We start from the raw sequence: 25,598 nt of genomic DNA on the forward strand, positions 1-25,598 counted from the left end.
ACCACCGCACTCCCCACAGGGCTTGTAAACTTGGAAGCTGGTTCCATTCCATCGCCTCCTCAGAGTTAATAAGATTCACGAACAACCTCATAGTTAGCAATGAGAATCAAGTGACCTCGAGGGTGTGTCGGAAAGCTCATTTCAAATTAAAACTGGGTGTACGTGAGGCAACAGTGCTTTGTGGCTCGGTGAAGAGAACACTGGATTGGAAGTCAGAAGATGGGGGTGGGGAGCCCAGAGGCAATGCTCTTTCCTGCTTGAAGACGAGAATCACTTTGCCACTCTGACCCTCAGTTTTGTCCTCTGTAAAGGGGTTGGACAAGATGGTTTCTCAGGTCTCTTCCAGGTATAAATGCTTTGAGGCTGTCAGTAGCATTACTAGAATATCTATGATCCAGGAAAACATTTCAAAATGTGCCCTAGGAGAGCCTCAAGCCACATCAACCTTCTAAGGTACATTCAGCCGGGCAGAAGGAGAGACATTGAACATCAGAATGTAAGACCTTTTGAGGGGATAGACTCTGGGATATCCGTGAAGCCATGGCTGGAGACATAGCAAACTGAGATCTGGGAAAGACCTTAACTTAAAAAGGCCAAGGTCTCCCACTGCATCCGGGGCCATCCCTAGTCATCCTGGTCTGTATCTGGTCACTGGGCACAGATGGCTCTGGAGGAGAAAGTGAGGCTGGTGCCTTTGTACAGCCCTTCCTCACTTAAATCCAATTCCCTTGCAAGTCATGGCATAACTTCCCTGATGTCATGGTTCTCTCTAAGAATGAAGGACAAACAAGGAACTGCAGAGATTCCCATCCAGGGGCAGGGAAAGGTTTAGAGACGTCAGACACTCCCACGTTCATCCTGAACCAGATTCAAATAAAATGCAGTTCCTATCTGAGTTCAATAGGTTGATAGAATTAATTTTTTAAAAAGACATATCATAGACATGGGGGATTTTGTAAGTCAATAGGATGCATACAGGGATCTTCTTATTTAGTTTAATGATTGCTGTTTCCAATTGAGTTTTGACACCACTGGTTTAAAGGAGGACAATGCTAGAGAGAAGAAGCTTATGAAGGTATAAGAAATACCTTTTAGTAGCTTCCTATTATTTTTGCTAACCAGGTGCTAAACTCAATTTCTTCTACTTGACAAAAGCGTGAGGTACTATGGAGAGCCCTCTAAATTTGGGTGGGGGGGGAAGGTTAGGGAGGGCCAAAGCCCAGGAGGCCTGCCTTAGTTACACCTTTGATTCCTATCAGCTAAATGAAATGGGAAGCCAAGACTCTGATCACACCTTACATGTCCCCCAAAGATCGATGTGTGTTCTAAGGGGTCTCTGAAATGAGGTGTTTTACTAGCAGTGTATGTGAGTGTAAATCCCCATTCAGCCAAATGATCTTCCAGAAATATATAGGATAGAAAAGAACAGAAGGGTCTAGAGTCTAGAAGACCACCAGGGGAACATTGTACACAGTAATGGGCAACACTATGTGAGAATCAGCTATAAATGACTTAACTCTTCTCAGCAATACAGAGCCAAGACAATTCCAAAGGACTCATGATGGAAAATGCTGAAGGAGTCTGAATGCAGATGGAAGCAGACTAGTTTCACTTTATTTTTTGTGGGTTTTTTTTTCTTTCTCAACATGACTAATATGGATATATATATATATATGTACATACATAACCTATATCAAATTGCTTACTCTTTTAGGAAAACAGGAGGGGAGGAAGGGAGAAAAATTTGGAACTCAAAGTTTTATAAAAAGAATGTTAAAAATTATGTTTACATAATTGTGAAAAAATTATTAAGTAAAGAAAAAAAAGAGTCCTTAACCTGGGCTCCATGGATAGCATTGAGCTTGTATAGATAAATCTATCGATTATCTATTTTCACTAATTTCTAACTGAAATTTAGTATTTCCTTCAATTATCAGTGTAGGCAACAAACCAAGTAGAATTAACCACACTTGTGACGTTGTTATGAGTAAAAACCAGATATTTTCATATAGCATTATGGTTATTACAGATATCTCAAAATATCATTTATACTCATCACTACTTTGAAACTATTGTAGTTATTTTATTCTTCCACTGGATCACACATAATCAGTCTTCCTGCTTCTCATGCTGGTCAACTCTTAAGGCTTCACCTAGGCTTCACCAAACACCAAAGGGTTCTGTGCTTAAAAAATTAATCAGCCTCTCATCTAGACAAAGAGGTCAGAAGCAGAAGTAGTTAAGGGAGATGACTAGCATTTGGGGAGAGAATCAGTGGGGGTAGGAAGGGACAACAGTTTAGTGGGTAATGATAGACATGTTTTAAAAAAATCACTAAGACAAAAAATGTACAGAAGAAAAGTGCAGAAGGGCACACAGAATAACCACATTACTACATTGTTAAATTTAATATTATTTTAAAAACAAATCCATTTATAAAACTAAAGTTCATAGTTTTCTTATACAATTCTCTTATTTCACATATTGAAGTATTTGGTTTTATTCATGATTAAATTCACAATAAAAAAAGACATTTTTTTCTTTTCTTTTCTTTTCTTTTTTTTCTTTTTTAGTGAAGAATTGAGCCAAGAGAAGGAGCCATATAGCAAGCAGGAGAGGGTGCAAAGCAGGTGAGAAGGCCTACAGGATAATGGAGAAACACCTCTTGGGTGAGTAAGTCTAGGTTGGGGGAGCCTTGGAGAGAAAAGGTCATAAGGTTCTGGTTGTAGAATCAGGGGAAGGAACAGTTTGCTCTGGCTCTAGGAGGCTTCAGGAAGAACAGTCTCAACCTAAAGTTTGTGTCTACACCTGATGAATCGGGCCAGGAAGCAGCTGATATCTACATAAGGGGACTAAGTGGGATAATTGGTCAATCTCATGGGTAGGAGATCAATAGGTTGGAAGGAAAAAGAAGCAGACTGTTGTATGAAGCAGTGCCCAAGAGAATCTGCAACAAAGTACAACATTTGTAAGTCATTTGCTTATATGTTGTTTTTGTCCAAGATTCTTATAGAAAAAATAGACTTCTTTTTTTGTACTCTGTGTTAAAATGTGATGGTTATTCACTAGATGACCTAAATACCCTAGGGAAGAGGGGCTCAAAATTCAAAGTCCAGAAAGGGAACATTCTCTCCCTCTATATGGATAATGGCAGCAACAAATTTTGGGGTCTATCCCCTCTATATAGGGACCTATGGATAAAAAGTAGAACTTTTAGTGGTCCCTCTGAAATCCAAACATCTTCTAGCTCAAACCGGAAAGGAATAGAAAGTTGGCTTTGCCTTCTTGCAGACTGGTCCTGTATAGAGTTCATTCGTGCAGCATTTGTGATTGTTTCTAGAATCAATGAATTTCAGAATCCACCAATTGGATCCATAACAAAACTCCATTGTACAAAAAAAGCTATCCTCCAGACTCTCCTTTCTTGGCAGTTTCAGGATTCTGCCATTTCTTTTTCTGTCTTCTATAAGACACCTCTCAAGTGGTCATTACATCTTTGTTTGAAGACCTCCAAAGAAGTGAAGGGACTCACTAAATCCTGAGGGAACCATTTTGCTTTTGGAGATCTTGAATGGTTAGAAAGATTTTTCTCCAAGATCCAAGGAGGCAGTGCAGAATGATAGAAAAACCACTGTCTCTGGAGTCAAAGGACCTGGGTTCAAATCATACAATTAGGTAATCTTACACAAGTTTCATCATCAGTTTCATCGTCTATATAAAAAAAAAGTTGGATTAGAAAGTAATTGCATTCACTTCTAGCTTTAAATCTGTGATCCTGTGACCCAGATACTCACAAGACAAGCACTTATTAAGTGTGGGGAATACATATGCAAGCAAAAGAGAAAGATAGTCCCTACCCTCAAAAAACTTATATTCTAATGGGGGAAACAACATATAAAATGAAGTTTGAAAGGGGAAGAAATACCTTGTATGGGGTCATGGTGGAAAAGCCTGGAAGGGTCCAGCCTGTAAGAAATGAAAAGATGAGGGCAGCTAGGTGACGCAGTAGATAGAACACCAGCCCTGGAATCAGGAGGATCTGAGTTCAAATATGACCTTAGACACTTATTAGCTGTGTGACCCTGGGCAAGTCACTTAACCTTAATTGCCCTGCCTTCCCCCCTCCAGAAAGAAAGAAAGGAAGGAAGGAAGGAAGGAAGGAAGGAAGGAAGGAAGGAAGGAAGGAAGGAAGGAAGAAAGAAAGAAAGAAAGAAAGAAAGAAAGAAAGAAAGAAAGAAAGAAAGAAAGAAAGAAAGAAAGAAAGAAAGTTTCTGGGACATGGTGGAAAAGTCATAAGAGGAGTGTAGCCTAGTGAATCTCAAAAGTAGTACCAGGTTTTATGGTAATGAACATAGCTATGCATTAAATCCTAGATTTCTTTGAATATACTTTAGGAGAATGTACTTTTACAATCTATAATAAGATTGTCATTTGCCCTAATTTAAATTCCGTGTAACCAGGAAAAAAAAATTTCAGAGATTTGGAATTCTACCATCTGATCCATATCTCTTCTCCTATCTCTCTCACCACCTACAATCCCTTCCTCTGTCCTTATTCTCTCACTCCACCTCCCTAATTCCATATTAAACTCCACACTGTGTGGTTTATCATTTTAATATCTGAATAGCAACTACTATCCTAGAATCTCTTGCCCTACTTTGAGTTACCTCATTAGCTCAGTGAGTAAAGAGCCTCTCCCTACCCCTCCCCTTAACATCCAGGGTTCCTGGTCATTGGGGGAAAAAAATTAGACTTTCTGGAAAAAGTTTTTTTTTGTTTTTCTTGTTGTTCATAGGTGTTAGACCTCCATGAGGGAGGGACCGTGTCTTATTGCAATTTTTTTTCTGTCCCTTGGTGCCTGGTTCCATACTGTGCATACAACAGGTACTGAAAAAAAAATGCTTGTTGCATGAATGAATTAATGAATGAAATTTAAGGATTTTCTCTAGCGCTATTAATCCACAAATATTCACTAAGTACCTACTAGGTGTCAAGCACAATGCCTAGCGCTGGGATGCTATGAGATCCTGTCCTTTTTAAACTTTTTAAAATTTAATTTAATATTTTAAATGTATTTGTTCATAAATTATTTATTGCAACTTGTATCGAGTCATAGACTCTGTAAATTCAGTCCCACTTATATTAAACAAATAGAAAAAAGCCTTTGCCCTCAGGGAGCTTATGTTCTCATGGGAGAGTAGAGAGGACATGAACATGAATAAGAACCTAGCTTGGAGTCTGCCCTTAACACTTCTGTGTGTCCTAGGACAGGATGCTTTGTCTCTCTGGGTTCTAGTTCCTTCATCTCCAGAATAAGTGGCTTTGATAAGATGATCCCCGAGGTCCCTGACATTTCTAAATCTATTTCTGAATCAAATCATAAAAAATGCTGTGGCAAAAGTGTCAGACACATGTGCCAATTGTTAAGTTCTCTCTGCCTCAGTTTCCCTATATGAAAACCATAAAGAATGGGATATGGTGGAAAGAACATTGAATTGGGATCTGGATTTAAGTACTGACTCCATAACTAGTTGTATGAACTGGGACAAATCCAACCTCTCTTAGTTGCACTATTTTACCTAGAGCTGACTTTGATCAGTCCTATAGAGAAGATTCTAGTGAATGCATGGATAGCCATTGATCTGATATGGCCAAGAAGAAGAGGATCATGGGTTTTAGAAGGGGCTGTAGAGATAATTTTATCCAACTCCTTTGTTGTACAAATGAAGAAACTGAAGACCAAAGAAGAAAAGTAATATATCTGAGATCTGAACCCAGATCTTCTGATAATAAATCCAGGCTCCTTTCTTCTATACCATGTCTTCTCTCCAGGCACACTGAGAATTCTGTTTGGTTTTTTTTGGTTTGCTTTTTGGAGGGGGGAGTGAAGGGCAGTTGGGTTTAGTGACTTGCCCAAGGTCACATGGCTAGTAAGTGTTAAGTGTCTGAGGTTAGATTTGAACTCAGGTCCTCCTGATTCCAGGGCTGGTGCTCTATTCACTGCACCCCCTAGCCACCCCTACATTGAGAATTCTGAAAGAGCTCTGAGACTTGGTGAAAGAATTCTGAGGCAAGGTGGGTTCATTGTTGTAAACATTTCTCCGTGTTTACAAACTGCTTACTCTGATATTTTTGGACATTCTTCTGTAACTGTTTCAAGGATGGAATCCTTCTTTTTCTCTTAGAAATTAACTCTAATTTTGTATATTACTTACTTTATGAATCAAATTAGATACCCTGAACTCAAGTCTCTACTCTGCTGCTAACTACCTCCATGACTTTGGATAAAGTACTTAATATCTCTGATATAATCTGGTAATAATAATAACTAACATTTCTATAGCACCATGTGCGAGGCACTGTGCTATGCATTTTACAATTATTATCTCATTTGATCCTCATAACAACCCTAGGAGATAAGTATTACTATTATTCCCATTTTATAAATAAGGAAACTGAGGCAAACAGGAGTTAAATGTGACCCTTGCCCAGGGTCGCACAGCTAATGTCTGAGGCCAGACTTGAACTCAGGTCTTCTAAACTCCACACCCAGAACTCTTTCCAATATACCTCGGAGCTGACCTCTGGGATCTTTTCCAAGTGTAAGATTCTAGGAGTTTATATTCTCCTAGGAGAATATAATATAAATATATAAATAGAATATAAACTCTAGGAGTTTATATTCTCAGGCTCAGCCAATAGACCTCCTCTTTCCTCTCCACATTCTCATAACTACTTCTTTCAGTTAAGTGGAAATCTGCTATTAAAAATTTCCTTCTTAGTCTTTTGGTTTTCAAACTGAAATGTAATGATTTGCAAAATGCTGTAAATTAGGACCAGGATACTTACACTACAAAGCTAAGGTTAAAGTTTGACTAGAGTTAGTGCCTTATCACCCCAGGAGAGGTGCAGTATTTTTCCTTAACCAGTCCAAGGAAGAGAAGTGTGGTAGCTGCTCAGTTGGCTTTGGGGGTGAGCCAAGCTGTAGGTGGGGGGAGGGGGGATAGCTTAAGGCTAGAATAGCTGGCCCAGAGAGATGTTCAGTTCAAGTCAACAAACACTTATTAAATAGCTGCCTTAGCAGGCACTGGTCTAGGCATTAGAAAGAGGGAATTTTTGTCCCACCTGCTGCAGAGCACCAAGATACATCAGTGTTTAGTTACAATTGCTTTACCAAGGAGAGAAGGGGAAACTCCTTGGAGAGGATGAGTCCTACCTTCTTGGAAAATGAGCATTTGAGTCTAAATTGGAAATCAAGTGAAAACAAGCCAAGAGTTTGACCAGGTCAAAGACTTGCATTTCTCAGGAGTATTAAAATCCATGGGACTGAGACCAGTCAGGTACAGGATGGGAAGGTCAGGATTGAATACAGAAGCAGGAAATATGGAGTGCTTCAGGGTTAATTTTTTTTGGTCTGGCTCCCCAAAACATTGGCCTTTAATGGCGGCTGTGTGTAATCCCTGCCCCCATCATTCCAAAGAGTCAAGGATATTCTCCACAATATTTTCTTCTTAGTTTAAATCCTACCTCAGACACTTACTAACTGTGTGACCCTGGGCAAGTCCTTTCTCAACCTGTTTCCTCATCTGTAAAATGGGAATGATTATAGCACCTATTTCTTAGTAGGGAGATAGTAAGGATCAAATACAGTTACATATATAATGCGCTTTGAAAACTTCAAAATGTTATTTAATCATTAGTTATTATTTCCCATATGCAGCTAAAGAGGATCAGGGCAATTGTGGTGAGAAAAGGGAATAAATATTTGCAAGGTATATTCCAAGCTAGAATTGAACAGCAAAGACTGCTAGAACTCGGGGGGAAAATAAGGGGATGGAGGTTAGTTCCATCTGGTACAGATCTTACCATCTGAGGGAAGGGGAAGAGGCCAACCCCACTTTATGCCAGTTTTTTTTTTGGAAGGTCTACTGATTTAGCAGCTACAAGAGAATAACCAGATCTTGTTTCCAATTCCCAAAGGCTTCCCAGGAATACAATGGCCACCGACCTTCTATTGGCACACCATTTTGACTGCTTGTTGGCTGACTTAACTACAAGTCATGCTGGAAACATTGAAAATGTCCCAAGTAATCATTGACAATGGGAACTATAATGTTTAAGTTGAGTGGGGAGAATGAAAGGAAATGTGGAAGGGGGAGGGAGGAACCACAGTTTGTATAAAAAGTAGTGTCCTAGGAGCTGAAGCAGACCAAAGTGTCAAAATATTACCGTGTTTCATTTGCTGAGTTATCCTGATGGTAGGATGTGGCTAGCTTCCAAAGATACTATGCCAGAATTCTTTTTGTGCGCTCTGGGGATTCACAGCCCATCAGATGGGAAAAGATATGTCTTTGAAAGGTAAATCTTTTTCTTTCAGAGTTTTAAATAGTGCAGTTAAAAAATGTCAACTAAACTGATGATTATAACTGAAATTCATACTCAAATGGGATCCCATCAATTGAGAAGTTCCCTCAAACAATACAGATTACAACCCATTTATGTTTACTAAGACATACAATGGAAATATGTGACTACAACTACCAAAGAATCTTTGCAGAAATACAAACCTCAGTAATAAGAGAGATGTTAATTGCTCATGGTTAGGCTGTGCCAATATAATGAAAATGATAAGAATACCTAATTTATTTAGTACCATGCCACTCCAATTACTAAGTGGTTGCTTTATAGAGGTGGGGGGAGGACCCAAAATTCACACAGAAGAATGAAAGATCAAGCATCTTGAGGGAAATAATAAAAAAAGTGGGAAGGATGAAGGCCTAGTAATATCAGATCTATACTTCAAAAATAGTAACCATCAAAACTGCTCAATTCCAGTTTAAAAAATAGAAAAGTTAGAGCAATATAACAGGCAAAGTACAGAAAATCCAGAACAAATGAATGTTGTAAAATGGTGTTTAACCCAAAGACTCTAGTTACTAGGAAAAGAAAAAACTGGTAGGAAAGCTGGAAAGCGATTTGGTGAAAATTGGGTTTAAACCAACTTCTACCATATAACAACAATGATAGCTGGCATTTATATAATGCTTTAAGTTTTACAAAAAGCACTTTACAAATATTATCTCATTTTATCCTCACAACAACTCTTGGAGGTAGGTGCTATTAACATCTCTATTTTATAGATGAAGAAACTGAGGCAAAGAGAGATTAGGCAAATTTACCCAAGGTCAAATAACTAGTAAGTATCTTAGTCTATATTTGAATTCAGGTCTTCTCAACTCGAGGTTCAGTGTCCTGTACACTGTGCCACCAAACTGCCTCAATAAAAACCACAATAAGTCCTAAATAAGTTATAAGACTTCCAGTTGCTATACCATGGACCCTCAAAATGATGGCTCTTCTGACACCTGAATTGCAGTTTTAAATGCAAGTAACTACTTCTCCTGGATTGCTTATATACGTATGCTATGGTTTACTAATCCAGATCCAGGCTGGCTACTTCTGTTCTTTGGGTCCTAGGGTATCCTAAGGAGTATTGGTATGTCTGTTCTCTATTGCCATTGGCATGAGCCCCCACTGGATGTGCTCTCTGAAGGGCTAGGTGCCAGTAACTAGTATCCTGCTTCTATTTGAGCACTTAGCATTATTTTTTAATTAGTTTTTACAATTTTTGAATTTTAATTAGTTTTTACAAAGGTATAATAAAACAAATTTTAAAAAGTACAAACATTTGCCCTGAAACACTTCAAGGGTATATAATCTTCCCTAAATCATCCTGGTCTTTGGGGGAAGTATGTTTCCTTGTAGCATTGTTCCTACATAACATTAGTCCCACTAATTCCACACCCAGGATACATGACTATTGAATGAATTCTTTTCTCAGCTGCCCTGGTCTGGGTCCTGAGGGTCATTCCTAAAGGTCACTTTTTTCTTTCAGGGTATTGATGCTATGTTGTCCAGAAAAACCTATCCCAGACTTCAATTCCCAGATTCCTGTGGCTTACATAGCTAGATGGTTCTACTGAGTTATCTCTCTACTTTTTAACCAGTAACAAATTGTTTTGATGATGGTTGCTTTGTAGTTTAGTTTAAAATCTGATACTGCTAGACCCTCTTCCTTCTTACTTTATTTTGATTATTTCCCTTGAGATTCTTGACCTTTTGTTCCTCCAGATGGATGTTGTTATTTTTTTCTAGTTCTATAAAATAATTCTTTGGTAGTTAGGTTTTTTTATGACATTGAATAAGTAAATTAACTTAAGGAATATTGTCATTCTTGTTACACTGGCTCTGCCTACCCACAAGGAACTGATATTTCTTCAATGATTTAGTTCCATATTTCGATAAACAGGGTTTTGTGACTGTATTCATACAGTTCCTTTATCTTGTTGGGTGGATTTCCAAATATGCTATACAAACTATAGTTATTTTAAACCAAATTTATTTTTTCTTGCTGGGTTTTACTGGTAATATACAGAAATGCTAATTATTTATGTGTCTTTATTTTATATTCTGTAAATTTGCTGAAGTGCAAATTGTTTCAATTGACTTTTTAGTTGATTTTCTAGAATTCTTTAACTATATCAAAAAGCAATTTTTTCTCCTTTTCCTATACTTATTTCCTCAACTTATTTTGTTATTGCTATAGCTAAAAGCATTTTAGCACTATATCTATATATAGATATAGCACTATAACTATATCTTAAATCAAATGTACACTCCTAGTATAAATCCAAACTAGTCATAGTATATAATCTTTGTTATGTATTGATATAGCCTCTTTACTAATACTAAAAAATTTTTACTTCAAAGTTCATTAGGGATATTGTTCCATAGTTAACTTTCTCTGTTTTGACTCTCCCTGGGTTAGACATAAAGACCATTTTTTTTTTTGGTATCAGAAAAGGAATTTTCTAGGATCCCTTATTTTCCTATCTTTACACTTTTTATAATATTGGAATTAGTTGGTTTTTAATATTTGATAGAATTTACTTATAAATCCTTCTGATCCCAAGTTTCACTTTTCCTTTGTAAGTCTATTTATGACTCACTCAATTTCTTCTGTGATTCTGTTATTCTTTTACTCTTGGTATTTTTCCTTTTTTTGTAAACACTCATTTCCTCTAAGTTTTAGGGGGGAAACCCCCCATAAACAAATACAGAAAAATACTGATATTAAATGCATCCTTTACTGGCCACAGTGATTTAAAAGTTATACTCAGTGAGGAGTCATTGTCTTAGGTACCTTTCAGCAAAATTTGTTATCTCTTTTAATCAAGTCTATTTTTGCTACTGTCTTGGCTAAAATCATGACTGCTCCCCTCTTAGTTTTTTTTGTTTTTTTGTTTTTAATTCAATAGAGGAATAATTTTTGCTACAACCCCTTATTTTAACTCTGTGTGAGTCTTTTTCCAAATGTTTCTCAAAAACAATATATTGCTGGATTCTACTTTCTAATCCAACTGCTGTTCTCTTCTAGTTTATGGTTGAGTTCATTCTTTTTACACTTACAGTTATGATTGTTAATTGTGTTATTTTTTCTATTTTCTTATATCTTTTTTCCCTTTCCCTCTTTATCACAGCTTCTTATTTTTTCTTTCGTTCCTTTTAAATCCCTTCTCACATTCTCTCTCCCCCATTTGAGGGTTTGTTTTTCTCATAACTAAGCCCTGTCAAAATTAACCTTCCTATTATTCCCTGCCCCCTTATCCTTTTCCTGTTCCTTCTTGTGTCCCTGTTGAGTTGAACATATTTCTACACCAAACACTCAATGTGTATGTATGTTCTACTCTCATTTGACCAGTTCAGATGAAAGTGAGGTTTAAGTGACACCCATTTCCTTCATCCCTTCCTCACTTTATAGACTCTTAGTTGTGTACCACAATTATATGAGATAATGAGACATAGGAAGGAATGAGAAGAAAAGGGAGAGAAAGGAAGGGAAGGAAATAACCATTTATATATATTTAAATATATGCCTACTATGTGCCTGGCATATATTAAGCTCTTTACAAATATTATCTCATTTTATCCTCACAACAACTATGTAAAGTAGGTGGAAATATTACCCCCATTTTACAGCTGGGGTAAACAAAGTTGTGTGAGAATCACACAACCAGGAGGTGTTTGAGGCCATATTTGAACTGTCTTCCTGACCCTATGCCCAGCACTCTATGTACCATACCACAGCCTGTAATAAGTTCCTCCAATCTTCTCTTTCCTGCCCTGCTCTTTTTCCTTTCATCTTTTAAGATCATCAACACATGACAAAACCATTTCTAGTCCCTCTGTCTTATTTGACTCCCTCTACGACCTTTGATGACATGATGGCTCTGAAAAGATGCTTGTATCACTTCCTCCATTAGAATGTAAACCCTTTATCCTTATGAAGTCTTTTGTAGTTGCTCATTTGTATTTTCCTTTTCATGCTTTTCTTTCTTTATTCTTAAGAGTTTCTACTCAGCTCTGGTCTTTTCATCAGAAATGCTTGAAAGTCTGCTATTTCATTAAAAGTCCATTTTCCCCCTGTAGGAATATACCAAGTCTTGTTAGGCAAATTACTCTTAATTATAAACCTTCATCTTTTGACTTTTTGATTTTGGTAATCTCTCCATTCCTTTTTAAGGGTAGTTGCTAAATTTTGTGTCACCCTGACTGTGATTCCTTGGTATTTGAATTCTTTCTGGATGTTTGCAGTATTTTTTTTTTGACCTGGAAGATCTGAATTTTGGTTATGATGTTCCTGAAAGTTTTCATTTGGGAGTTTATTTCAGGCTGTGAATGTAGGATCACTTCTATTTTTACTTTGCCTTCTTGTTCTAATATGTCTGGGTCATTTTCTTTCATGATTTTCTGAAATAAAATATCTAGACACTCTTTTTCTGGTAATAGTTTTCCTGTAATCCAGTGATTCTTAAATTATTCTTCCTTGATCTCTTAACATGAGATGTTTTACTTTTTTTCTGGCTTTCAGTCTTTTGACTTTATTTGAATATTTCTTGCTGTCTTATGAAGTCATTAACTTCTGTTTTATCCATTCTGGTTTTTTAGAAATCTGTTACTTGAATAAGATTCTGTACTTATTGTGCTAAGTTGGGCTAATTTTCTTTCTATATCTCTCCTCCATAGTTTTCCTTTAAAAAAATTATTTTTTCTAGTATTCTCATTTCATTTATAGACTTTTAAAAAATTAACTCTGGCTCTATATCTTCCTTTTTTTTTTTTTGCTTTTGGGAGGGCAATTGGGGTTAAGTGACTTGTCCAAGGTCACATGGCTAGTTGTGTTAAGTATCTGAGGTCAGATTTGAACTCAGGTCCTACTGACTCCAGGGCCGGTGCTCTACTCACTGAACCACCTAGCCACCTCGGCTCTGTATCTTCTAAGAATTCATTTTTAGACTCATATTTTAAAGCATTTTAATTCTGGCTCCATGTCTTCTAAGAATTCTAATTAACCTTGTGGACAAGCTGTGATTTCCTCTGAGGTCTTAGTTTTAGGTTTGATAGCTTATTCTCCTTTTCTGACTTTGTCTTAGGCATCATAGCTAGCTAGCGTCATAATAGTTGGCTAACATCATCATAGTTCTTAATCTCATTTTTCCAGCCTTATTTCCCAGATCAGGATTTTGTCTTTGGGCTAGTCTCATGTAATGGGAATGCAGATTTGGAAGATCTTCCCTGCCCCTAGGCTAAAGTGCGCCTGAAGCCTGGGGTGGGAGGCTTGTTTTTCAGTAGATACTTCTTGATTGGCCAGTGAGTCAATAAGGTTGTTACATTCTCTGAGCCAGGAGAAGGCTATATAAGCCCTGATGTGTAGCTTTGTTTTGGGGGCTCACTTTGAGAAGTGTTCTGTGATTTGATCTGTATTCTGGGAAGCCGTTGTCCAGGGCCCCCCCGGCTTTGAAAAACCCAGATGTGGAAACCCAGATGTTGACTGGGTATGGATGTAATGGTTGGACAGTTTGAAATCTGTCTACTAGATCTGTTTCTGTCTTGATAATTCTGTCTGTGTACTTTGAAGTTCGGGGTGCTGACCTTTTTGCCCTGAACAAGGTAAACGATATACGGTCTGACTGATTAAAGTAAGCTTGTTAACCCATTTTGAGCTGCTTTCCTTTAACAAAGCAGATCTAAGAACCTGTGTTAGCAGCAAACCCTGAGGACGCTTGGGGGTGCTTGCTGCTACAGCTCAGCACACTTCTCATAAGAGCAGCATGGCCTTGCATATGTCCTGCTACTGAAGTTAGAACCACAGCACTGCAGCATGCTTCTTCTCCTGGGGTCTGAGGCCAACATGCCCTTGCCGAGTTACATGGAAGGCATTATCAGCCCCTGTACCCAGGGTTGAGTCTAAGATCCCAATTCCCATTCTAGGGTTGGAGAGTCCCATGGCCCTTTTCAGCTTCCATGGCCTGGCCCTTTGATCCTGGCTCATCCTTCTTCCCCAGATCCTGCCAGTAGATAAAATTTGAGACTAGAAAGATGACCCTCTGTGTGTCCTCCTTAGATTTCCAATCACCACTCAGTCCAATACTCATCTAAGATCTTTAACGAAATAGTTGTTGGTGGAGTTAGTTATGTGGCTTCTTCCTGCTCAACCTTTCACCGTCTTTAATGTATTCTAGTGGAGAGTTCTAGAGGATCCACCACTTTGGCTGCAACCAAAGCCACGTATGAAAACACATACAGAGGAAGATACTTACAAACCACGTGGCCGTGGCATGCGTCACTCAGTCTCTCAAGCTGTTTTTTCCTCTGAAAAAAAAGAGGTGTAACAATAGCATATACCTCATAGGATTATTATGAGAATTAAATGATATGATATTTAAAGCACTTTATAAATCTTAAAATCCTATATAAATGCAAACTGCAAGTGCTACCACTGCTCCCATATCATGCACACATGCATACATACATACATACATACACATATACTTTGTGGGACATGGACTGGACTAAATCCACCAGGGTTAGTTCATCACAGATAGGCATAACAAAACCCTCTAAATTGGTTCACCAAGAGAGAAATAATCTGCAACAAGTCCTGACTTAGGATCTAGAAGGAGCTGGCATATTTTTTTCATGATCATTTGCCTCTACTGGAAACAGCTTATTAATTAACAAGCTCAGATTTAAAGTGAATATGAAAAGTCTCGTTAAGCTCTTGAGAGAACATTGTCCAGTAGGGATCTATTAGTCATAAAACTGGAGAGTGGAAGGGAAAAGGATGCCAATTCAGGCAGCAAAAGTGCTAGGCAGGACCTTGGGCAGGCCTCCTTGGGCCAAGACAGGACTTTTTGGTGTATCATGGATTCCTTTGACAATCTTGTAGAACCTATGGACCCATGCTCAAAATAATGTCTTTAAATTCATCAAATAAAATACATAAAATTACAAAAGAAATAACTTTTTTGAAATAAGTTATAAAATTAAATTTTCAACAAGTTCACAGGCCCCGGGTTAAGAATCCTTTGCCCAAGAGATGGAGAATCTCCAGGGATAGAGGCCTATGATCAACTTGCCCGGTGCCAACAATCCTGGGAGGTCCTCTGCCCACCTAATGGAAATGTCTAGAGGACTCCAGGTGTTGTCTGGGGCCAGGGCCACTGACTCCAACTGCTGATTCCAGGATTTTGCTTCCTACAGTGTGGAAAATATGCTTCACCACATAACCAGGTCTTCAAAGGTCTAAGCCAAATATCATTTCAGGTCTACAGTTCTTTGGCAGGGCTTGAAAATAAAATGCCTTTGACAGTTCTGATTATCTGTTTAAGGAATCAGACAATATTGATATATTTGTAATTGGAGTTATCACTGGTATGTGTGTGTGTGTGCGCATATATGTGTGTATGTATGTACTAACGCATGTTTTATTTTGGGGAAAAGAAAGATAATATCCAGGTTCGGATTCAAGAGAACGTGAACCAAAAGTTTGAGTCAGGATCCTAAGTCTATCAAGGTTACTGATCCCATGGTTGACTTAAGAAGGGAACAGTTTGAAGGGTAGCTAGGTGGCATAGTGGATAGAGTGCTGGGCCTGGAGTCAGGAGGACCCGAGGTAATCTAGCCTCAGACACTAACTGTGTGATCCTGGACAAGTCACTTAACTCCAAGTGCCTGCCAAAAAAAAGGGGGAGGGAGGGGAGAATCAAGCTCATTTACACCAGCATATTAGTGTAAACAATGTGCAGTGTCCAAGAGCCAAATGAAGGTTTCTAAGAAACACAGAAATCTAAGTCACTTAGACAAGTGGAAAGGCAAGTAAAGGAATGGAATTCAGGTTGGTAGAACAACGTTGTATCAGGACACAGAATATGGGGGATGTCCAAGATCTGACTATTGGTGTGACTCAGCCTGATTCCCCAAAGCTGGCCTGATTCCCCAAAGCTGTTATGATGGCTGTGTGCATTCTGCCCACCCATTCTGCACTGATGTGTAGGTGTGGTCATGGGCCACATCTCCTGTCAGCCATACCTCTAAGGACAGGAGCTCCAAACATTTTATCTGACTTACAAGGAAACCCCAGTGGCCCACTGAGCACCAAAGGAGGTGAGAGAGGAGAGTAAAGATAGAATTATGACACTTCTTACACTTTACTCGTCTTCAAGTGTTCCATAACCCAGTGAAGCTGGGCTTCTTGCTGTCGTCCCACACAACACTCCATCACCTAGCCCCATGCTTTTTCCCTGATTGTCCCACCTGATCAAAATGTCCTCTCTCCTCTCCTTGGCTTCCTGGTTCTCTAGACCTCCTTCAACACTCAGCTTAAATTCCACCTTCTTCAGAAGGCCTTTCAGGGGCGGCTAGGTGGCAGTGAATAGAGCACTGGCCCTGGAGTCAGGAAGATCTGAGTTCAAATCCGGCCTCAGACACTTAACACAAAAACCAGCCATGTGACCTGGGGCAAGTCACTTAACCCCAATTGCCCTCCAAAAAGCAAAAAAAAAAAAAAAGGCCTTTTATATAAATTCTAGAAGTAACACTCTGAATGGATACTCCTACTGTAGCACACAAGTTCCCATCAGTGTGCTTCTCATTGACAATCAGGTAGTAGATACAATTAATCCTTAGCAAAGGGATTTATAAAGATGGCATGATAAGAAAACATCTACAAAACATTCTATGCACAAACCTGGGATGTACTTTCCCACAAAGTCTGTGGGAAGAGTGGGCACAAACAGTATCAATAAGTCAAACATGTTGGACGAGAAGGGAGAGAGACAAGAAGAAGAAAGGTCGTGAGAGTAAGAAAGAGGAAGTTTTCTTCTACCGAAGTCTAATCCAGCCTATACATTTTAGGACAAATTAAAATATCCCTTCAGGATTCATTTAATCAGATCATGATAGAAACCCCCTTCTTATCTCCTACATATATGTGGGAGAAGCCAAGGAAGAAAAAAACAACATCCCTTTGACCAGAGACATCCTTTTTCTGCCAAATTTCTTGAAAGAGTGATCTCTACCCATGACCTCCATTTTCTAGCATTCCCTTCTTCAGTCCTCATACATTGACTTTCACACCACAATGCCTTCTCCTTCCCCGGCTCCAATCTCTTCCTCTCTGTACGCTTTACTGAAGCTGCTCCATTGAGTCTGTCTGCTAATTACGCTAAACGTAAAACCCAGTGGGCTTTGCTCATTTCATAATCTCCTTGACTTTTTCAGTGTTGGACACAATTTGCCACTTCCTCTCTCTTCCTTGAACTCTTCTTACCTATCATATCGTCCCTCTTGGCCTTGGAGTCTCCCTACCATCTCCTGAATGTGAGACTCCATCTGTGTACTCTGCTCTCCCTACTGGACTCTAACCTACTATCCCTTTATGTGGTACTACTGTTCTTCTACTCTCCCAAACGTGGGCACCATATTGGGTTCAGTGAGCTAAAGCATCACAGAACTTCCAAGCTGGAAGTAACCGAAGAGGTCGTCCTTGCCCAATGCCTGAGATATACAGACACCCCCAAGAAGTGGCTACCCATTCTCTGATTGAAGATCCCTGGGAGAGCAGGGCTTACTACCTCCCAAGACAATCCAATCTACTTGGCCAATTTCAATCTGTTAGGAAGTTTTTCTTTGTTCAGCCAAACCCACTGCTCCTGGTTTGGGGGCCAAGGAAAGCAAGACTCATTTCTCTTCCATAGAGCAGCTTTTCAAATATTTAAAGGCAGTTATCGCTTACCACTTCCCCTCCCCGAAATATCCTTAGACAGTCCATTCCACAAAACCTCATGTGAGACGGCCTCCTGTCTCACTGCCATCCTGGTTACCTTCTTCTGGACACGCTGTAGCTTCTCACCATCCTTAAAATGTGGCACCCAGACATAAACAAGAGCATCCTCGATGTGGTCTGATCAGGGCAGAGAACAGGAGAACAACCATCTTTCTTGTTCCCAGATGCTAAGTTTCTATTAATACAGCCTACAACTGTATTTACTTTCTCCAGCGCCATGCCATAGCATTGACTCACGTTGAGCCTGTGTTCTGCTGAAAGCCCCAGGCCCTTTTAGCTGATGATCTGTTGTCTAGGCACATGTGTTTCATCCTGTACCTGCATAGCTGATATTTCCACACACAGCCCATGTCTGGCACATAGCATTTGCTTCTAAATGCTTGTGGACTGATTGGAGATTCATCTTGCCAGACTTGGCCCATTATTGCAGCCTATCAGATTGTCCTGGATCCTAATTCTGTCATTCTGTGTATCAGCCATCCCTCCAAACTCTGTCATCTGAATATGTGATCGGTAAGCCATTTATCCTTTATTGAAGTCACTGAGAAAATAAATTCAGTCAGAATAGAGCCAAGGACAGAAGTCTTCAGCATCATTCCATGCTAATAGTGTCCTATTCTGTTCTATCCCTTGTTGATTTTTACTCCACATCTTGTTGATTTTTCCTTCAAAATATTCCCCATGTTTATTCCTCTTCATCTCCCTTACAAGCACTCCAGTTGAGACCTTCCATCACCTCTACATTATAAAAATACCCAGGCAGTCATTGTTCTAGAACTGGGAAGGACCTCTTCCTTTCACAAACATGGAAACTGAAACTTAGGGACGTTAAGTGATTTATCCAAGATCATACAGCTATTAAGCATCTGAGTGGGTATCTGAGCCCAGGTCCTCTGACTCCAAAGCCATTGATCTTTCCAGTGTATTGGACTGCTTGCCTCATATCTATTCTGCCTGTGAAACCAGCAACTTCTTCTGCAATCATGTATTTCCATACCTGGCCCAGGGCTGGGGGTACAGTGTATTTGGAAGAGGAGAGGCAGAGCTGACTGACTGATTAAACCCACCATATAGGTATCAGTAGCACCCTTCTTGGGCTATGCGCCTTATTAATAGCAAACAAATATTTCTGAGATGCTCAGTATAATAGCAAGAAATGCAATCCGGAACAGGAGACGCGAGTGACCGCCTCATTTTGTAATGTAAGATCATTATGAAGGGAATACTCAGAAGTCTGACTGACACCATTTTGCAATGAATGCCAACCCTGGAGTGGGGGTGGAGGAGAGTGGCAGACTTAATCAATGGCACCCTTTACACAGGACTTAATTAACGTGGGAATGTAAACAACGGATATTTAACTGTCAAAAGACCACACTTCTCTTGCACATAAACATGCCAGAGCCTGATTCACCAGTCCAGAGGGAGAAAGGGAGGAGAAGGAGGCATTTACAAGAGGCCACTGGAGTAGGGTAGTAAATGGGAGGCGGATTAGGAAGCTAGAGACCTGGGTCTTCAGCCTGACTCTTCCACTAACTGTGTAAGCTTAGATAAGGCCTTTCCTCTCTCTGGGCCACACATTCTACTGCATAATTGGTGATGCTAACCTTGCCCTGCAACCCCAGCTACTGGGCTGTCTTAAAGATCAGATGGGCTGATGCACATGAGTCTATCAGGGTGTGAGTAAGCTTTGATCAATGAATGAGTGAATGAATAAATGTACATACATATGTGTATATATGTATGTATATGTATAAATATAATATATATATATAAATCTAAATATCTAAATCTAAAAGTCTAAATACAAATATCTAAAATCTAAATACAAGGTTTTATTTTTTAATTATTTGATAAGTGGCTTGGCACGTGGGCTTTGATAATAAGCCCAATGTGGAGGATAAATTAATTTGATAAGTTTGTTTTCTACTTTTGGGCAGGGGAGATTTGAGGGACACTTCTTATAAAAATATCCTTGAGTTTCTTAGACAGTCATGCTTCATTCTGATGTCTTTATAGCTGCCCACAGGGATGGATGGTGATTTTATTTTTTTTTTGCTTTCAATACCTTACTAAGGCTGTCAAAAATATCTCTTCTCAGGGGGTCCTGAAACTAGGGCCTGTCAGCAACCCCCAGAGGCCGGTCCCCTCAACCCCTGGAGTAGCTTTTCTTGCTTTCAATCTCCTCAACACAATGGCCATGATGAAAATATCTATTTTTTCCCCTCCCCTCCCCATCCCTGAGTGAAGGATCAGAGAAAGGAACATTTTGGAACTTTGGACTCTTTGGACTCGGCTCTCAAAACTACTGAGCATATATACTTCTGTGAGGGAAGACCCGAATTCAAAACCAGCCTCTGCCACTTGCCAGCTGTGTGATCCTAGACAAGTCATTTCACCTTATCTGAAAAAAAATGAGAATAACAATAGCTCCTGCTTCCCAGGGTTATTGTGATATAACATTTGTGTTTTGGAAACCTTAAAAAGCACTATACAAATGCTGGTTAGAGTAATCATCATTATTGTTGTTATTATTTGAAAGAGAAAGGAAGGAAGGAGGGAGAAAAGAGAAAGAGAAAGGAAGGCAGGCAGGAAGGAAGGAAGGCAGGAAGGAAGGACTGAAGGCAGGAAGGAAAGAAGGAAGGAAGGAAGGAAAGAAGGAAGGAAGAAAGGAAAGAAGGAAGGAAGGAAGGAAGGAAGAGAGCAGCATTTTCTGTATTAAAGAATAGTGGAATCAAAGTGTGCTTGCCGATTTGGTGTCAGCAGAACAAATTGTGGTACAGGGGATATAATAAAATATACTATTTCACCATAAGAAACAACATATATAAAGAATTCAGAGAAACTTGTGGAGTCAAATTACTGATAGGGAAAAAGAGAGAACAAGGACAATAGCATATACAACAAATAAAATAATGTAAGTAAAAATAATAATAAAAGGTAGCCAAACTAAAATTAACTGCAGTGATCAATCATAGGTTTTATTGCCTGAGAGTAGACAATACAACATACTTCCTTCTAATTAGTAGAGGAGAGGGGGGACTATGGGTACAGAATGTGGGATACACTTTTAGACAAGTCTGGGGGGGGTGTTTTCTTAATAAATGGCTTTGCTTAACTATTATTAACTATAGAGTCAATAAAACTTTTTTTTAAAAATCAGCTGAGTGAGGAGAGTTTGCAAAGGCAGAGGCCTGAGGCCTGCCTCTATGCCCACGACAGGCCCCAGAAATCTGATTTAGAGCCCTGTTCTATGAGGGACAAACAGCATGACTTTAACTCACAACATATGTTGAACTTTTACCCATTTTAAAATGTATTTCCAGAGACAATAGGCCTGGATGTTTATTCACTGAAATATTGTACAAGTGTGTGTTCAGACTGCTCCATGTGCTCTAAATATGTTTGCCAGAACTAATGGGAACTTAGTATTCCCGGAAAGAAGCAGTATGCCCTGGGCCGTTTCCATAACCCTGTGACTTGCTTTTGGAGTATATGTATGTGTGTGAGAGTGTGTGTGTGTGTATGTGTGTGTGTATGTGTGTGTGTGTGTGTGTGTGTGTGTGTGTTTCCAATCCATTGGCCGGGGTCATCCATATCTTTGCACACCTGCAAGCTCTCCTAGCCAACTCTATGCACGCAAAGGGCTGAAACAGGCCTAGGACCCTGTGCCTCAGACCTGGACATCTCCAGGACAACCTAGGGAAGAAAAAATACTGGCCTGGGAAGCCAGAGACCCGGCTTCTGGCCCTAGCTCTCCCCCTAACTTTGTGTCATCTTTTCCTTTCCATGAACCCCAGTTTCTTCATTTATGAAATGAGAAGGGTTATCTCTAAAGTCCTTTCAAGGTTGAAAAAGTTCATGGTTCTGTTATTTTAATTACGTGATACTTAAAAGGTTGGCTGTTTGAGACATTGAAGGGAAAGGACACGAGTCAGAATCACTCAGCCAAAGGGAGAAATAGATGGCCTAAAATCCCATACTGTTCAGGATTTGTTATTTTTGCCTCCTGTACCAACAACTCCTTAAACTTGACCAAACATTAACTAGCCCTGTGGAGACAAGGACACCGAGAGAGGATGGAAAAGAGAAAAATGGTCATCTGGTACATTTCCTGATCCTTCCCCCTCCCAGTTAGTCATTGCCAGGCCCAAATTACTTTGGATTGTCTTATCTGTCTATAATTTTATCCAGCTTCCTGCCTCCGAAAATATAAGCCCATTGAGGGTAGGGAATGTCAATTTTAGCATTTTATCCCCAGAGCCCTGGCACACATTACAGGTTTACTGAATTCAAATTAAACCTGGCGGGAGCACGTTTAGCCTGAATTCACAGCCCACACATTTAGGACAGGATGTCTTAACCTCCTTTCTACCATGGATCCCTTTAACAGTCTGATAACGGCTGTGGCTCTGTTTTCTAAAGAATATTTTTAGAACTCCAAATCTTATAAAAGTGAATATTGAAAACTAAAAAATAAATAAATGAAAAAGAACATTTTTAAATATATAAAATACATAAGATTACAAAGGAAGCCAATTAGAATGAAATATAGTTATAAGAATTCTTTAAAAACAACTATATAGTTCCTCAGGTTGACTATGCCTGATTTAGAGCTTTGAGATCTCACTAAGATCAGGAAGGAAGCCAAAAGACTTAAGCTCAATTCTCACAACAACCTTGGGAGGTAGATACTAATATTATTATCATCACCATTTCATAGTTGAGGAAACTGAAGCAGGTAGAAGTTAAGTGACTTACCCAAGGCCACACAGTTAGCAAGTGTTACAGGTTAGACTTGAACTGAGGTCATTCTACCTACTGCACCACTTCAGCCAGAAGGGCAGACAGGGGATATGTGAGATTGTATCTTCAGGGAACTCATCAATTCTGTGTCAGTGGAGGTAAAGTTGGGGAATCATCTTGGAAAAGTGAACAGGATATTAACTTCAGCTCAGGACAGATCTATTTGTGAATCCTGGCTCCTCCTTAGTTAATGTGTGACCCCAGGCAAGTATCTTCCTCTCCATGAGGCTTAGTTTTCTCATCTGCAAAATGGAGATAATAAATTCTCGGTTACCTCACAGGATTGTTTAAAAGAGAGTGTTTTTGCAAGGGCTGTAGAAACAAAGAGTTTTTCATTCAATAGAGACTCCTGTCCCATCATGAACATACAGGGTCTGACACCACCTGCCCTATTAAAAAAAAAAAAAACCATCAACGCCTCCTGCCAGGAAGGCACTAGACTTTTCCTCTTGGTTCTTTCCCTTCCCCCTTCTCAAATGTATCTGAAATGGATGCAGATCAACACCAGGCCCTCCAAGCTTCCTGTGTTTTCATCATTTCAGGTGAGTTCCCTGAATTTGATCAGCCAGCACTTGCCTCCTCTAAGACTCCCCCCTCTGTCACTTAGGAGACAGCTGGTATCCACAGAGTGATTTCCTTTGTCTCCGGCTCCCTTTGTTAAACCTCTTCTCCATGTTTTTTCCTCCCTTTTGTTGTCTCTCTCCTCCCCTGATGTCTCACCCCACTTATTCTTCATTTCCCTCCCTTTCTATCCTTTTTATTTTTCCATTTTACAATGTTCCTTCCTTGTGTTTCTTATCCTTTGTTCTGCCTGCCTCTGTGTCCAGGTTTCCATTTAGGATTTGAGGGGGCCCTCAAAAGGCTTTTCCACCTACAGGCTCTCTGAGGGAGCCTGACCCAGAACTACCAGAGACATACATGCATCTATGATGCCAAGATACCTGGCAAGATTCGCCCTTCCCATTTTTCCACTGGTACAGCCAGCCGGTCAATTGAGAGGTGGGCAGGAAGGGAGGCTGTGTCCTTCCATGCCCAAAGCAATGCTCAAATTTGGCTTCAAAGATCTTCCTCCTCTAGCTTGATAAAGATTCTTCTCAGAGAAATCCTATGGGGTGAAATGGTGGAGAATTGAACCCTGCAACTGTGATGATCAGAAACTGGCATTGTTCAGTGGAAAGAATGAACACTGACTTGGGAATACCAGGACCTTGATTCAGATGCCACCTCTGACTCTTGCTATGTGACCTTGGACAAGTCACTTAACCTCCAGTTTTCACTTTCCCCATCCATAAAACGAAGGTGTTGGATCACATGGTTTCTGAGGCTCTTCACAGTTCTAGATCTATATATCAATCATTCAACAAGCATTTATTAAGCACTTACTATAGACCATGTTAGGTAGGGACTGGAGATACAAGACCAAAAATTAAACATCTTTTCTCTCATGAAACGTACATTCAGTTGTTAGATAACCTCATTGGTATTTTCTCTTCTTTTCTTCTCCCTCTCCTCTTCTTTCATCTTCATCTTCTTTCATTTTCCCTTCTCTCCTTCTCTTCTTCCCCTCACCTTTTTCTCTTCTCCCTATTTTTCCCTTCCTCCTCTCAATCAACCAATAAACATTTTAATAAATGCTTTTTTTGTTCATTTAACTACCTTTTTTAACCACTTCCTTTTCCCAGTAGATTGAAAGGCTTCTGAGGGGCAAGGACTGTTGTTCTTGTTTTATGTATGTGTCCCCAGTACTTGGCACACGTCACCTGACACATAGTAGGTGCTTAATAATTGCTTACCAAATCGAATCAAATCAAATTGTGTACTTCCTTGTAGGAGGGAAGAGAAACCCATCAGTACACAAAACCTAAATGCACTCAAGCAATGGGCAAGAAGGATGCCACATTTGGGGGAAACTTTCTTGCCTGTCACATTTGCCCAAAGAATATAGGAAAAAAATGAAGTTGTCACTCAAACACTCAGAAAGGCTTCCCTTCAGTGGTTACGTGAGCCAAAGCAAAGATGAAAATGTGTTTTTGAAGAAGCGTTTGGGACAAAAATTAAACCTTGGAGAATATGATTCAAGGAGGGGGTGGGAAAGAAGGGGGCATGACAAGGGGGTTGTTTTTCCTGACGAGCCTTTGCCCCTGAATCAAGTTCCCAAGCTTTTTCATTCTGTTCTTTGGCTGAAGTGGTCTTTCAGATAACAAACAGGCCAAGCTGTTCCATCTCCCTGCAAACTGGAACAAAGTTTGAGAAAACTGCAAAACAGGCTGAAATTTGAATGAGCATGAACAGCAGGAGCTCTCAGTCGAGAGGGAGACAGTTCCTTGAAGGGAAGGAAGGACTCTCTTTCATTGGGATTGCCACTCTCCCCTTCATCAGTTGACTACATGCTTGGGATTTCCCATAGGAAATCCTGAATTACCCTTCCTCAAGTCTCAAGTCCATCCTTCAATCAGTGTCAACACTGCCCTCATACCACCCCACCCCCGGCCAATTCAATAAAGGCCAGTGACTCCCTGTTACATCCAGGATTAAATTATACACTCCTTTGTTCAGTATTCAAAGCCCTTCAAAATCTGGCTTCTTCCTACCTTTCTCACACCTT

At 39.7% G+C, this 25,598-nt stretch overlaps 1 protein-coding gene and 1 long non-coding RNA gene across 2 annotated transcripts in view; one reads left to right on the forward strand and one right to left on the reverse strand.

The window, feature by feature from the left end:
* The window catches only part of TEAD1 (TEA domain transcription factor 1), a 403,944-nt gene that overhangs the window by 18,092 nt on the left and 360,254 nt on the right, over positions 1–25,598 (forward strand). The window contains exon 3 of the mRNA XM_069091245.1: positions 2,574–2,669. The gene's annotated coding sequence lies outside the window, so the exon portion shown is untranslated. The remainder of the gene's footprint in view (positions 1–2,573; positions 2,670–25,598) is intronic.
* LOC138163755 (uncharacterized) lies at positions 1,877–18,721 on the reverse strand. The gene is made up of 4 exons (XR_011168917.1): positions 18,137–18,721; positions 14,661–14,712; positions 3,926–3,966; positions 1,877–2,210 (listed from the first exon to the last, which is right to left on the reverse strand). It is a non-coding gene; the product is annotated as an uncharacterized lncRNA (long non-coding RNA).

The sequence above is a fragment of the Petaurus breviceps genome, unplaced genomic scaffold (genome assembly GCF_028583685.1).
Source record: "Petaurus breviceps papuanus isolate PSGF00001 unplaced genomic scaffold, PetGlider_PUasm1.0 188, whole genome shotgun sequence".
Classification (NCBI taxonomy): domain Eukaryota; kingdom Metazoa; phylum Chordata; class Mammalia; order Diprotodontia; family Petauridae; genus Petaurus; species Petaurus breviceps.